Below are 14,867 nucleotides of genomic sequence, written 5' to 3'. Positions count from 1 at the left end.
GGAAAGCGTTTCTGAAGAAGAGAAATTTGTTAACATCGAGTATAGATTTAAGTGTCAGGAAGTCGTTTCTGAAAGTATTTGTATGGAGTGTAGCCATCTATGGAAGTGAAACATGGAAGATAAATAGTTTGGCAATAAGAGAATAGAAGCTTGCTAAATGTGGTGCTATACAAGAATGCTGAAGATTAGATGGGTAGATCACATAACTAATGAGGAGGTATTTTATTAAAATTGGGGAGAAGAGGAGTTTATGGCACAACTTGACTGGAAGAAGGGATCGGTTGGTAGGACATGTTCTGAGACATCAAGGGATCACCAATTTAGTACTGGAAGGCAGCGTGGAGGCTAAAAATCGTAGAGGGAGACCAAGAGATGAATACACTAAGCAGATTCAGAGGGATGTAGGCTGAAGTAGGTACTGGGAGATGAAGAAGCTTGCACAGGATAGAGTAGCATGGAGAGCTGCATCAAACCAGTTTCAGGACTGAAGACCACAACAAAAACAACATGTACGATGAAACGGATACAAAAAATACGTAGGCAGAGTAGGTGTGAATCTTAACCCCTGCACTACGGTCACTAGGTCTTAACGTCTTTAACGTTGGAGTTGAAATCTTCTGGGTTGTGGGTTGTTAGGCCGCGTCATATTTCATCAAACATTCTACGTTCGACGTCTATGCTGCGATCTTCTTCTGGATCTTTTGGTGTCCACTGTAGTTTGAGTACTTAACATTACCGATATAGAAGGTACACGTAAAAATTTAATATACTTTTTCTCGGTAACTAAGAATAGTCATATGAAAAGCTACTAGCCAGGTACTGAGGACTGGTCCCTCCAAAACGTACCTAACACTCATGAAAATCCGTTATTAACAGGTCTGATGGTCTCCATGATAGCGAAAGGAACCCCTCAGCATACGCTGCTGACCTTTAAAATCGCAGCTTCAGGAAGTGTAGCAAATAACGAATTTAGCTTTATTTTAAGTATTTAGCACCTACGAGCATACGTAATTAAATCTGTAGATGATTTGTGGATATAGAAGCTGGAAAATTCAGTACATGTATGTGGAAGCAACAATGACTCTAACCAGCTGCTCATCAAGTTGAACATAACTAGAATGACAGACACGGGATCTTCACTTCTTGCTGCTTCAAATGTGGACCAGATACAGTGACACGAGGTGAGTGGGGCCACTATGATGTAGACATGGTGGTGTGGCTGGTTGAGGAGGCGGTAGTAATCGTCAGAGGTAATTAGGAAAAGTCCACCACCCACAAGGTATAGCATCATTTATTTAGTCTTAATCTATAAATGTCGTAGTGCTGCGACACCTCCAGATATGCCCTCTGCAGGTACATGGTCCACAGGCAGTGCAGTTGCTGTCAGAAGGTCACAGTGGTGGGATGTTCGTATGATGTCCACGCCCTGCTTTGCTGACACAGTTTTCCCCATTTGGCAGTGCATACCTGGGTTATGTCTATGTGGCCCTGAGTTAACAGTGCCAGCAGCGTGAACATTCGCTAAATTCTCGTATGCATCAGTATTAGGGTAATGTTCGTTCTGGTGCACTTTTTGATATCAAACTGATATGATAATTAAGTTAACCAATCAATTAAAACACCCCTCCCCCTCCCCTTCGCCTATTGTTCTGCTGAGTGGTTTATGACTCTGTGTGGATACCTATGGTTATGCTAATTGATTTATGACCCCCTAGGGATAATACACTCTTCTGAGAAACGACCCACTCCATCCTCTCCCCTTCCTCTTCCCCTGCCCCTCTGAAAAAGGGACACTTGTTCAGTTCTGAGCCACTTTTCCCCGTCCTGGGAAGTTCCCCAGCCCTCTCCTTCCCTTCCCCACGTCACCTCTCCCATCTCACATCTGGAAATTGGTAGGAAAAAAAGACACTCTGCATTGGAGAAGAAGGATTGCACGACACGAAATTCTAATCAGTGTCAATAATATATTGCTGCATATTCTTTATTTAATCAGTTTGCAGGGGACAAGGCTCCTCCCTGGTGGGAAATAACTCAGCTACGGTAGCTACAGTCATATGACATCACCTCGCATCATATTGGTGGATACTAGTGAAGTTAGGTCAAAATTTTTACTGCTTTGATCCTACAGCCTGTTAGCTCTCTGAAAATATTCAGTCACTTTTATTGATTGCTTGCGCGTTTGGCAGGAAATATAAAATTGAATGACTTTGTGGAATACTGCAATTTGAGGGAAAACGCTCCTCATATATGAGGTCTTATATGCACTGATGCATGATTACACAAGCACCCTCCACCGCCACGACAACCCGTATTTGATGAAAGAAGACTTCCGATTAAGTCTTCGCAACAACCGCATGGCAGACGTGCTGAGAACTGCAGCCACGCTGACCGCCCCATGTATTCCTGTGCACACAAGTCGGGAGGGGAGCCCATGGCTGTGCTAACAGGTAAGAGGTGGTAGGAAGCGCTAGCTTTCCACTGCCAGAAACATCAGACATGATGTCCTACTCTAAGTGCTACAGATTGGCAGTGTGAGTAACATATCCCCCCAAAAAAACCATCGATAATAAAGAACTGAACATTTCAGTAAGAACGAGAAAAAAACCTGCGTGACACGTATACCGCAATCAGACTCTGTAAAACGCACACCCACTTAAATCTGCAACCAGATGCACAATGCTAGAAAAATAACTTCCTTACTGCACTTCGCTGGGGACACTGCGTCAACACGTCTGCTTCCCATGGTATCCAGAAACCTTGTGCCCAGTCCCATGACAACTAGTGATTGATCCCAGCACAACAAGCGACTTTGGTGATCGCATCACAAAGAGTGACATGGTCCATCTCAAGATGTACAGACAGATAAAAGCAAAACAAGTAATTAAATTTCAAAAACATTCGCCATTTGTTGGGGGTGTAGTATAGAGAGATATTTGAGAACACAAGCACCCTACTCCATATGTTACCTACACTGAGCAGTAGTTCGCTGTTCACCCACTCAGACGGTGCCTCGAGCATCGGTACCTGGACAATCCAGCGACTGCAGGGCAGAAGTCAGCGTCTTTTTATATTTGGTACCTAGGAAACCACTTTCACTCTCTCTCAAGAGGCTGCGAAGCATGTCTTCCAGTTGGTCACTGGCTGGAGACACTGCAAGACAAGAAGATCTTGGACGTGTAGTTCTAATTACAATTCCACTCCTGACATAGACTCTCCCCAGTTTAAAAAAATCCACTGTATCCATTCCGAGACAGGGATGTTGTTGACCATACAACTCGAATTTCTCACGCAAAATATACATTTCTCCCTTTTATATGAGTTATTTTCGAAGACAGAAGAAATTGGGGCATACACGCGTTTTCATATGGCTCAAGTATCTTTACTTGTTATGAAAATCTTTTAACACTGTGGCACAGGATCCATTTGCTCTAAGTATTCTCTCAACAGTTAAAAAAATCGGTTCTAATCGCTTCATATCTGTTTTGTTCTGCATCACAGGACTAGAGTATTAAACTGATTTTTGACTCATGATTGAATGCTGAGATCTACATCTATCATAGGATGCTTCATTCCTTTCAAACTCTCTTAAAGTAACCAAATGCTTCGTCACATATGAAGTCTCTTCAGGTAACAGCTCAGAGAAGTTGTACATATCAAATTTACACTATGTATCACTTTATAAATTCGGTAATATTGCTGATTTTATTACGACGGTCATCTCTCCCCATGTAAGTGGGAGATTGAAATTCAGTTAAAAGATATCGCCGCAATGAAAAAAAAAAAAACGCCTGATTACCGCTCAAAACACCCGAATCATATGCATAGTACTCTAGCCCTTGCTTCCACCCACTCGGCGATAAGTCACTGATGTCAAATTGATTGGCTAATTAATTAAACTGATCATGAGAGTCACATTTCACGATGAGCACTTTTTTCCAGCTGTCGAATTATACTCGCCACATAGCTAAAATGGGAATCCCTGAAGGGAATCCTATGGTCTTTTCGATCAACACTGTTGAGTACTGACATCTGCAGTAGACCGCAGAAGGATTCTACCACCGCCAACATCATTTCGCATGAGAACCAAGCACATAAGATGCGAGAAATTAGCGCTCATAAGGAGTCATACACGCAGTCTTTTTCCTCGAACTGTTTGGCGAGTGGATTGGGAAGCGGAATGACTAGTAGTGGTACAGGGTACCCACCGTCACACACGATACAATAGCTTGCAATGTAATCATACAGAAACAAATATAAATTTAGTCTACATGTTAAGATGTTGCCCCATCCCTTTATAGGCACATAAACCTCACGGAAGAACGTTGACTCTTACTTATCGAGAAAACAAAAAACGAAACGTTCATTGTCGATTGCCTCTTGGTAAAAATGGTCTTATTACCTCCTAATTTTCTTGTTGCAGTCACTTTGTGAGACATATGCGAGAGGCTGTAATACGTCTGCCCACAACACTTAGAAGAAGCGCTATAGAGCTCACCTCTCAACTCTGTTTCGTCAGAGTATCGCTTACCTGGTGCTCTCCCACGAATCCTCCAGTCTTCGACATGTAGCGCTTGAATCCACATGTCTTCCACCAGTAAGAGATGTCCCCTGCCAAGTCACAGACCCCTGCATTTCTCACGAAATCCCATCACTTTCCGACAGCAGTATTCCATTAGTTAGAAGGCTGTCTAGTAATACACCCGTGACTGCCTAAGTAGAAAGCTGTCACAACAAGAAAAATAACCAACGAACCTACAGGAGGAAACTCACAACCATATAGAATATACGTGGACTGCACAAATTAATTCAGAACCATAACACTTATAATTAATCAGTATCGAAAGACTGCCTATAAATATTCCGTTGTACATGTCCTAATCTCCTTTATCGTATTCCTATGATTACTAAGAAATACGATAGTGTAAAGGTGTCAGAGCCCTCCTTGACAGCACAGTCTCTCTCTCTCTCTCATTGTTATTTTGTAATATCCAATGGAGTGGTAGAGAGCTCAAAAAGATTTTACCGTGTCTCTCTCTTCCGATATATCGAAAACAATTTCAGTTTGTGTGCTGACATCAAGCATATGTGGTGATCCTATTAAATATACACATATTGATCCACTGGAGCACGTGACCGGTGAACAAAGTCGCTTCCACTGACCTGCATAAAGTTTTCTCTGCTGTACTGTAAGAAGGCCACATCTCACAGACAGTCAGAGGGTAAGCCGATATTAACACAATTCGATCCATTGGCTCTCACAGAAAGCTGGATATATCATGGCATAAGGTAAGCTACTCCAACAACACACAAGATGATTGAAATAAAAGACAGAGATGATGTTTGTTATTGAAAAAAATATGGAAGACGCAACGTATGGAAACTGAAAGAGTTTGGAGCATTGTGGAACGTTTTCAAACGGCTCTCCGAAGGTGATGAACTCTACATTTACTAGTAAACTCATGTTCCACAGTCACGGGGTAGCAGATGTCTTAATTGCTTCCTCATATTGGTGGTGCTTATTGCATCCAGTTATATGATCACTGTTTCGGTGTCCTTGCTGGTGGTCATCATGACCTCTAGATCTTTGGATATTGCATCCTTCATTTTTAAGGATTACAGTGCATGACCATATGTGGAATAAGGGGTATTCTGCATGAGTTAAACCCACAGAGCACAGATAGTAGCATGGATGTGTGTGATGTCCTTAGATTAGTTAGGTTTAAGTAGTTCTAAGTTCTAGGGGACTGATGACCTTAGAAGTTAAGTCCCATAGTGATCAGAGCCATTTGAACGGTTAGTACGCACCATCAGTTTTCAATCTGACCGTGGAGGAAATAAATGATTTTCTTACACCTAAGAGAGCATGTATCTCAATTTTGCGTATTTTCCATCAATTTTCGTAATTGCACCACGTGTTCCATAACTGAAACGCGTTTTATCCAATTACTCGATTTCGAAACCACCACTCTCGACGACTTGTCACGTCTGGAAATGTCTCATTTAATCGATGTTGTGATGCTATCAGCCAATGACATTCCAGTGTGATTCTTATATATTGTATCATAGCTAAACCACTTCCATCCACTTCTTTGCGAGAGGTATATACCTGTGGGCATATCGTGAACCCTGTTACTCTGGGTACATCACATAACACAAATACTTTTTCTTACATTAGTGTAGGAAATAGCCATTAATCAGCTGAGAGGAGGTCCAAAAAATACGCTCCTTAGCCGAAACACTTTATAAATTCGGTAAGATTTTATTACGATTGGCCATTTCTCCCTGTGTGGATGGGAGTCACTTAGTATTCTCGCAATCGTGTATCCTGACCAAATCCCTAGATGATCTCTCTATGCAGCTTGTAACTGTTCCTCTGTATCTAAACAACGCTCCCTGCAACATTGTCGCAAATTTAATTTGGAACTGACCAGAAGCAGGGGCCCGTTATTCAAGCTACATTAGATGTCTCATGAATGAACAAAAAGAGCTGAGTTTCAATGATTTAAATATTTTGTTTTCGGAAAGAACATAAAATGTGTTCCAAACTTGCACAAGCGTCTGATGTATTCGATATAGACCAGTGTTCTCATTCTGATAGCATAACTACCATTCCACGAAGCCTGTTCTGTACCAATATTACGTCACCCATCAAATTACACACGATCTCTCTAGATGCTTGCATGCTGAGGAGCTTAGCACTCCTCAATGGTGTACAGTAGATAGGAGCCTGATACATTTGAGAGTATTGTGTTCATGTAACAGACGATTGAGAAGAAGAAGAAATGTATGATTTATGCATAATGGAGCTCCAGAAGGAAGGAGTGTGAAAGAATTTACATAAAACGCTTGTGCTATCAATTCTGTAGAATTGTTGTGTGTTTGGATTCCATACCAAGAAGGTACTGGGGAGAGGGATATGATCATAGAACATAAACACGCACTCCTAAGGCTACATAGTTTTGCACTTAAACATGATATAATGTTAAATTCAGTGCGCTTTCCGATATATTAGTTGCGTGGAATGAAACACTGTTAATACTTCAAAGCAGGAAATATATTTCCAACACATGACATAAATTCACTCTGCAAGTTTTCCGGGCACTCACTATGGTGAGAAACTTTAAGATGATATTACGCTCTACACTAATTCAAGAAATAAAATAAAATAAAAACATAAGAGTCATTATGATCCATGCATTATATTAGCTTTCCGGAGGTATAAAGCCCGCAATGTTCATATCCAGTTATGTTTTGGAAATTATGCTATGTTCATATCAGTTCTGTTATGGTGCTCGCTTATTTCCAAGTCAGTATCGATCTTAGTGCTGAGTTTTCACTCAGATGGCGCTTTGGCGTTAGGCAGCAACTTTCCCACTAGAGCGCGCCCCGCTAAGTACAACAGCGCAGGCGCAGCGCCTATCCATCTCCGCACTAAGAGATGGCGCTGCCTTAGAGATGGACCAAATTCTGCTTCCGCCGATCCGCATATTAATATGTAACGCAGCCAATGAGATTGCTGCTAACGTAGAACCTTTTCTCCTAACAGATCACACTCGCACAGTGATACCTGAACGCGCGAGGTATTATAACGAGTGTACAGACCTCCGATCAGTCAGTCTGCATTTGTCTGAACCAGTCTGTACCAGTCTACATTAGTCTGTACCAGCCTATAGTCAAGTTTCAGTCTGCGCCTAATAAGATTACCATATTCCTGTAGGTAGCCATGAAGATAAATGAATAGACACTTTGTCAAGTATCAGAGACATGTGAGAATAAGATTAACGTACCAAGACCAAAAGAACTTCAGATTGTCAATTGTAAACAGCATCCAGAATCAAGTTACGTAATGTCTATGCTTTTTATTATTTTAATAAATGTGTGTGAAAATTAATCAAGTTCTGTTTAAAGTTGGTCACCGTCAATCTGCTACTCTAAGCGTGCAAGTGTCATTTCTATCGTCCGACCTAACAGCAGAAGATAAACACGCCACGATAAGACCACGAGACATATTGCTGACACTCGCCTATTTCGTTAGAGCTACAAGTTAAATAATCTGATGGTGTGTGTACCGAAGGTCTTACAGTACGCACACCACAGCGGTTGTTTCCGTGTGTGATCGCTGGCTGGGGCTTAGCTGAAGGCGTGTGAGGAGGTAAGAGGTGGCTGCTTCGGCGTGAAGACAGTTCGGCTCGGCTGGGGTTGTTTGCGTCTGGACGCCGAGTGGGGCCCGATGGGAAGACCGGACCGTGATTTTACGGTTAATAGTGTGGACAGCGGCGAGGTGTGCCGTTTAACTTGATTCGCAAGGGGAACAAAATCTCGCCTGTTGTAATTTGTCGAGCCTGAGTTTGAAATACCTTCTATGTGCGGCGGGATGTCATTTCGTTCTCCTGTCTCTCCATCGCTGGGATTACTATCCTCGTTTACCGTCCCATGGATGTAATCTACTAGACGCTGGTGATGGAAGTGCGTCGTTCAGCGGCACGTTAGACTGGGTGCTTTATGTTTGATCTTCAAGTGCATAGTCTTCGAGTGGCATTCCCTAGAGTTTGCCTTGTGCAGTTAGATTGGAGTTTATTTTGTCTCGTGGTGCTTCCGCTTTCCGTTAACGAAGGTTAAGCTTGATTCGGCACTCCGTACAACGCTTGGCACCTCAGCAGGCGGGTCGGAGCCACCTTCGCGACTAAACGGAAGCCTTTGGACTGAGAGGTTCTGTGTTTTGCATATTGTTCATAAATTGTTGTTTTGGTATTAAGTTGGCAGAGGTTTCTTATGGATTTCCCGGCATTTGGTCTGTTGTCCAGTCCAGGCTAGGTCTCGTTATTTTAAAAGTCGGTCCTTGTTTTGGCTTAGTACGATTTTTGTTTACAGCCTGGTGGTTATGGTAGTACGCCGTGTCGCTGTGGTTGTGTTGCATTTTGTATGAGGCTGTGTGCTCGGAGCCGTGGAGTACCATTTGTGTGAACTGCTTCACTGGGGAGTACTGATCGGGCCATTCTTGGTCCTCTTTTTCATGAAATAATTTTATTGTTATTTTAAAGTAACATTATCACTTAAATGATTTAATTCTTGTTGCGTTAATTGCAACTTGGTTACTGAGAAATTTAGTAGTGTAATTATGCAAGATTTAATAGTGGCACATGCCCCTTTACCTTTCGTAATCTGTTAATTAGCGAAAGACCTTAAGCTCATACTCATATGATGTGATTTTCTTAAATTATTGTATTCTTATGTCATGTTATTGTTTTTTAGATTTGCTGATCACTGGTGTACTGTTCCAAGTATTAAAATGTTTCAGGTAGCTATTACTTGGGTGGAACGCGCGGAACCACAACGGAGAGAGTAGTTGCGTGCCTTACGTGTCCGTTGTTGGCGCGGCCTGGTGTCCGTTGTTTGTTTTGGTGCACCTGAGTTAAGTATTGTGTTGCCTCCTCCCTTGCGGCCCCGTCGTGTTATTCTCATAAACATTTCCTTCAAGGCACTTTAGTTAATTTTATGCTAGTATTATTTTAATTTCTTACATTGGTAAAATTGTGCGGCCTTCATTATGCACACTGTTTATCATAATGTCTCATATATCATGATGTGCGTGTGTAATGGTGCAATAAATGGATGATTGTTATTTCTGTGTTGGCGCCCTTCATGCCTCCTTTCTTGTCCCTGTTGGTACGCTGTTCTTGTACTTGTGTTGGTATCCCACATCAAGTTCTGTAAAATGATCGACAGCAGGGGAGCAGAACACAGTCTCTTCCACACACATTTGTCAAGTAAATGTGTACACAGGGATTGTAGTACTTCACAAACCCTTGCTACTAATTTGGAATCACTGCAGTTATGAAATTGAAGTCTCGATTTATGTCCAATATGTGGCAGGGGAATGGATTACTTTGCATACATCATTCGTCTAGAGGAGAATGCCAAAATAGGTTTTCTGTTGGTTTAGTGGAGATGATTCATCACACATGCATTGGAAGTCCTCTGATGACTGTGGTATGGAGAGGTTTTTTTGTAAACGATTGCAGGTACATAGCACTCTAAGTCACACACAGAACACGCAATTGTATATGAGTCCAACGCAGGTCATACCATACAACTGATACACCATGATATAGGAATGGAAAGACTGGTTAAATACATGATACATGACCTCCTGCAACATATCCCTCTTTCTATAATGCATTATCAGTCTAACATTAAATCATATCTCGTTACAACTTCTCTTAACCGATTACTCCATCTACTTTCTATCATTCTTTAACGCAGATCCATGTCAGTTTAGAGACAGATGATTCTCTTTTACAGAAAAGCATCAAAGACAACAGTCAATTTGTATGTATCCCTACGGTAATGGAAATCCCTTGTGGCTAGGGCCTCCCGTCGGGTAGACCGTTCGCCTTGTGCAAGTGTTTCGAGTTGACGCCACTTAGGAGACTTGCGTGTCGGTGGGGATGAAATGATGATGATAAGGATCCGACCCAGCCAGGAATCGAACCAGGGCCATTAGGTATGACATGCCGTCGCGCTGACTATTCAGCTACTAGGGGCGGACATGTATCCCTATTACCTCAATAAAAATACAGCGGAACGTTGTCAAAAAACCGTGCAGCGACTGTTCTGTTAGGTACCTGTTAGCTGACTCTGCATGGTTGTCACTGGTAGAAAGTACAGAGAAGCACATTGTAAACATTTTTTGTTAGCGTTTAAAACACTTGAACAGTCTTAGACTAGATCAAATACACATCCATTCGGTGGTTTTATATTGCACCCTAAGCTGGTAGTACAGTGCTCCTTAGCTAAGGAGGACGTAAAGTTTATCGTAGTCACATGTCCAACCACTTTATAAATATCTGAAAGGCAGAATCCCATAACTTTCAGGTCATACCTGGACTGGTGATTCGACGTATATAAATTTACTACTCTACATTTGGTGGTCATCCACATTAAATAATATATTCCAGCCATCCTATCGCTGTCCACAAGAAATCAATGTTTTTCTGTTTCGCAGTGCTTCCATGTAGATTTTTTCTCGTCTTCCTCTTGCTGTCTCACACTTATTTTCTTGTACAAGAATTTTCTTGCGCTAAGAAGACATGTAAGTACTCCCTCATTTTCCCTCAATTTTCCCACATTTTGTCATATTTTTCCTCAACTTATATGTTTTCTGTAAATTTAGTTATTTTATTGATTACTTGTCGATTCCACTCATGTGACGTTGACCTTAGCTCGACCGGTGCAGTTGACAACTGGTGGTACGTACTATCCATGCTCTATGGGTTTAAATCATGTAGAATACCACCTCGTTTCACATATGGCTATGCGCTGTAAGCCATACTAATGAAAAACGTAGTGTTAAAAAATGTGGAGGTCATGATGACCACCAGCTGGGTTACAGGAACAATGATCATATATCTCGGTGCAATATACACTGCCAGTATGAAGAATTAATGCTCTTGGTCTCTTCGAAAACGGAACATCAAGACATCTGCTATCCCGTCTCTGTGGAACATGAGTTTGTGAGTAAATTTGGTGGTCGTCACCTTCGGAGAGCTGTTTGGAAACGCTCCACAATGCTCCAAATTCTTTCAGTTTCCATATGTTGCGATATCCTCCATATATTTGTCGATAAGAAACACTGTCTTTGTCTTTTATTTCAATCATCCTGTGTGTTGTGGGAGCAGCTTACCTTTACACCATGCTATATCCAGCTTTCTTAATGTCGGTTAGTGACACAGACATCAGAGTCATAGTAGAAAAACAAAATGTATGGCGGTGTACAAAGCTGTAGTCATACACCACTTGGTTGTGTTACAGAAAAGAAAGAAAAAGCATAAAATTGCTTATGCAAGAACAACACAGGAACGCTCTTTTGCGATTGATAGTGTGTGGGGTATGGTGTTACTACAGTAAAGGCGAGAAAACTTTACACAGGTCAGCGGAAGCGAATTTGATCACTGGTCACCTGCTCCAAAGGACCAATATGTACATGTTTAATCGGATCACCACATATGCTCAATGTCAACACGCAGACGGTATATGTTTTTGAAATATCAGAAGAAAGAAACACGGTAAAATCTTACTGAGTTCTCTACCATGTGACATTAGCGAAATTTTTGTACTTTTTAGATTTATTCCATTGGATGTTACAAAAATAACAATGAGAGAGAGAGACGGTGCTATCAACAAAGACACATACACTATTACACTGTCTCATTTCTAGCGTAGTAATCATACGAATACGATAAAGGAGATTAACGTGAGAGCGGGATTTTTATATACAGTCATTCGATATTGATAAATCGTAAGTGATACGCTTCTGAATTTCTTTGAGCAATCCACATGTACTCTGGATAGTTGTGAATTTCCTCCTGTATGTTAGGAGGCTAGTTTTCTTCTTGTGACAGATCTCTACTTAGTCTATGATGGATGGAGGACTACACAGCCTTCTAACTAATGGAATACTGCTGTCGCAAAGTGATCGGATTTCTTGTGAATTAGTAGGGTCTGTGACTTGGCTGGGGAACTTTCTTACGCTTCAAACCCATGTGAATTCAAATGCTGTATATCGAAGACTGGTAGATTCGTGAGTATACGGCAGGTAAGCGACAATCTGACAAAAGAGGAGTTGAGAGGTGAACCGTATACCGCTTCTTCGAAGTGTTGTGGGCAAATATGAGCCTCTCACATACGTCTCGTGAAGTGATTGCAATAAGAAAATTAGCGGCTAATATGAAGAGAAGAGAGTATCAGCAGCAGAAGTTCTGTCTTCTGTTTTTTCGATAAATAAGAGACAACATTCGTCCATGAGTTTTGTGGCCCTATAAACGGTGGAGTGACATATCAATAAGTAGACTAAATTTAGATTTACTTCTATACGCAAGCCATCAGACGGTGAGTGGCAAAGGGTACCAGTCATTCCCTTTCCTGTTCCACTCTCAAATAGAGCAAGAGAAAAGGACTGCCTGTATGGCTCTGTATGTGAGTTAATTTCTCTATCTTCCTGCTCCTTATACGAAATGTATGTTGACAGCAGTAGAAACCTTCTGAAGTCACCTTCAAATGTCGGTTCTCTAAATTTTCTCAGTGGCGTTCCTTGAAAAGAACATGGTCTTCCCTCCACGGATATCCATTTGAGCAATCTGGTGAGTGTAATTCTACTGCAGGAAAAAAATTACTACCATGCAAAGTGACTTCATGACCAATTCTATGAATTAGTCAATTAATTTGATATCAATGATGTGCCACTGGGTGGGTGGAAGTGAGGGAGATACTGCTATGAATATGATTCGGAAGTTCTAACGGTTATCATGAGTTTTCTGTTGCCGTGAAATCTTTTAATGGGATTTCAGTTCCCATTTACCCAGGTCTACATGACATCGTAATAAAATAAGCTATGTTACCGAAGTTATAAAGTGATGCATAGTATAAACCTAATATTTACGACTCCTCTTTCCTGCTGCTACCTTAAGAGGCTTCATATATGACCAAGCATTTGATTATTTTAAGAGAGTTCGAAAGTGAGGAAGCGTCCTGTGACAGAGGTAGATCTTAGCACTCTGTCATGAGTCAAAAATGAGCTTAATATTCTCGTCCTATGATGAAGGACATAGCAGATATTAAGATGCTAAGAACAGGTATCTTTTACGTGATGAGAAAGTACTTAGAGGAAATATGCCCAATGTCATATTGTTGTACAGGATTTTCACAAATAACGATACTTTAACGATGTGAAAACGCGTGAGTGCTCTGATTTCCTCTGTCTTCTGAAATAACTCGTATACAAGGGAGGAATCTACAGTTTGGGTGAGAAATTTGGGTTGTATGGACAATGACATCCCTTCTCAGAATGGATACAGTGAAATTTTTTGATTGGGGAGAGTGTATGTTCGGTGTGGAATTGCAGTTAGAACTATATGTCCAAGCCGCACCTACTTGTCTTGCAGGATCTGCAGCCAGCGGCCGACTGGAAGCCACAGCTTACAAGGAAACCTCCCCATCGCACCCCCCCCCCCCCCCAGATTTAATTATAAGTTGAAAAATTGAACACAGATCAATCGAGAAAACAGGAAGAAGTTGTGTGGAACTATGAAAAAAATAAACAAAGTAGTCCATGCGCAAGACAGGCAACATCAAGGATAGTGGAGCTCAGGAGCGCCGTGGTCCCGTAGTTAGCCTGAGCAGCTGCGGAGCGAAAGGTCCTTGGTTCAAGTCTTCCCTCGTGTAAAAAGTTTACTTTCTTTATTTTCGCAAAGTTATGATCTGTCCGTTCGGTCATTGTCGTCTCTGTTCATTGTAATAAGTTTAGTGTCTGTGTTTTGCGACCGCACCGCAAAACCGTGCGATTAGTAGACGAAAGGACGTGGGTCTCCAATGGGAACCGAAAACATTTGATCGCAAAGTCATAGGTCAACCGATTCCTCCACAGGAAAACACGTCAGATATATTCTATATGACACTGGTGACGGCATGTGCGTCACATGACAGGAATATGTTGTCGACCCACCTAACTTGTGCACTTGGCGAATGGGTAAAAAGATTCTTCTACCTTGCCCGATTTAGGTTTTCTTGTGGATGTGATAATCACTCCCAAAAAAGTGATGAAAACATAAGAGTTTGTCACATAAACTGCAACAAATGAATGCAACAGTTTCACAGTCGCACAGTTTTCCCTGTGCTCTGTCAGAACATGTTTTTAACGTTTTCAAATCTTCCCATGTGTAGACCGTCAAATCCTGCATATGTCCAAGCAAATCTGAACATGTCCTGAAATTTTGGAGAGCGAAGTTGATTATGTGTGAGTGCCTGAACTTTGATAATTGTCTGAAAATAAAAAATTAAACTTTTCACCCGAGGGAAGACTGGAACCAATG

At 41.5% G+C, this 14,867-nt stretch overlaps 1 pseudogene; it reads right to left on the bottom strand.

Moving 5' to 3' along the window:
- Positions 1 to 13,493: 13,493 nt before the first annotated feature.
- On the bottom strand, positions 13,494 to 13,668 carry LOC126254360 (U2 spliceosomal RNA; annotated as a pseudogene).
- Positions 13,669 to 14,867: the final 1,199 nt, after the last annotated feature.

The sequence above is a fragment of the Schistocerca nitens genome, chromosome 4 (genome assembly GCF_023898315.1).
Source record: "Schistocerca nitens isolate TAMUIC-IGC-003100 chromosome 4, iqSchNite1.1, whole genome shotgun sequence".
Lineage (NCBI taxonomy): Eukaryota > Metazoa > Arthropoda > Insecta > Orthoptera > Acrididae > Schistocerca > Schistocerca nitens.
The sequence above is the reverse complement of the archived record's forward strand: the minus strand, read 5'-3'. Positions and strand labels throughout refer to the sequence as shown.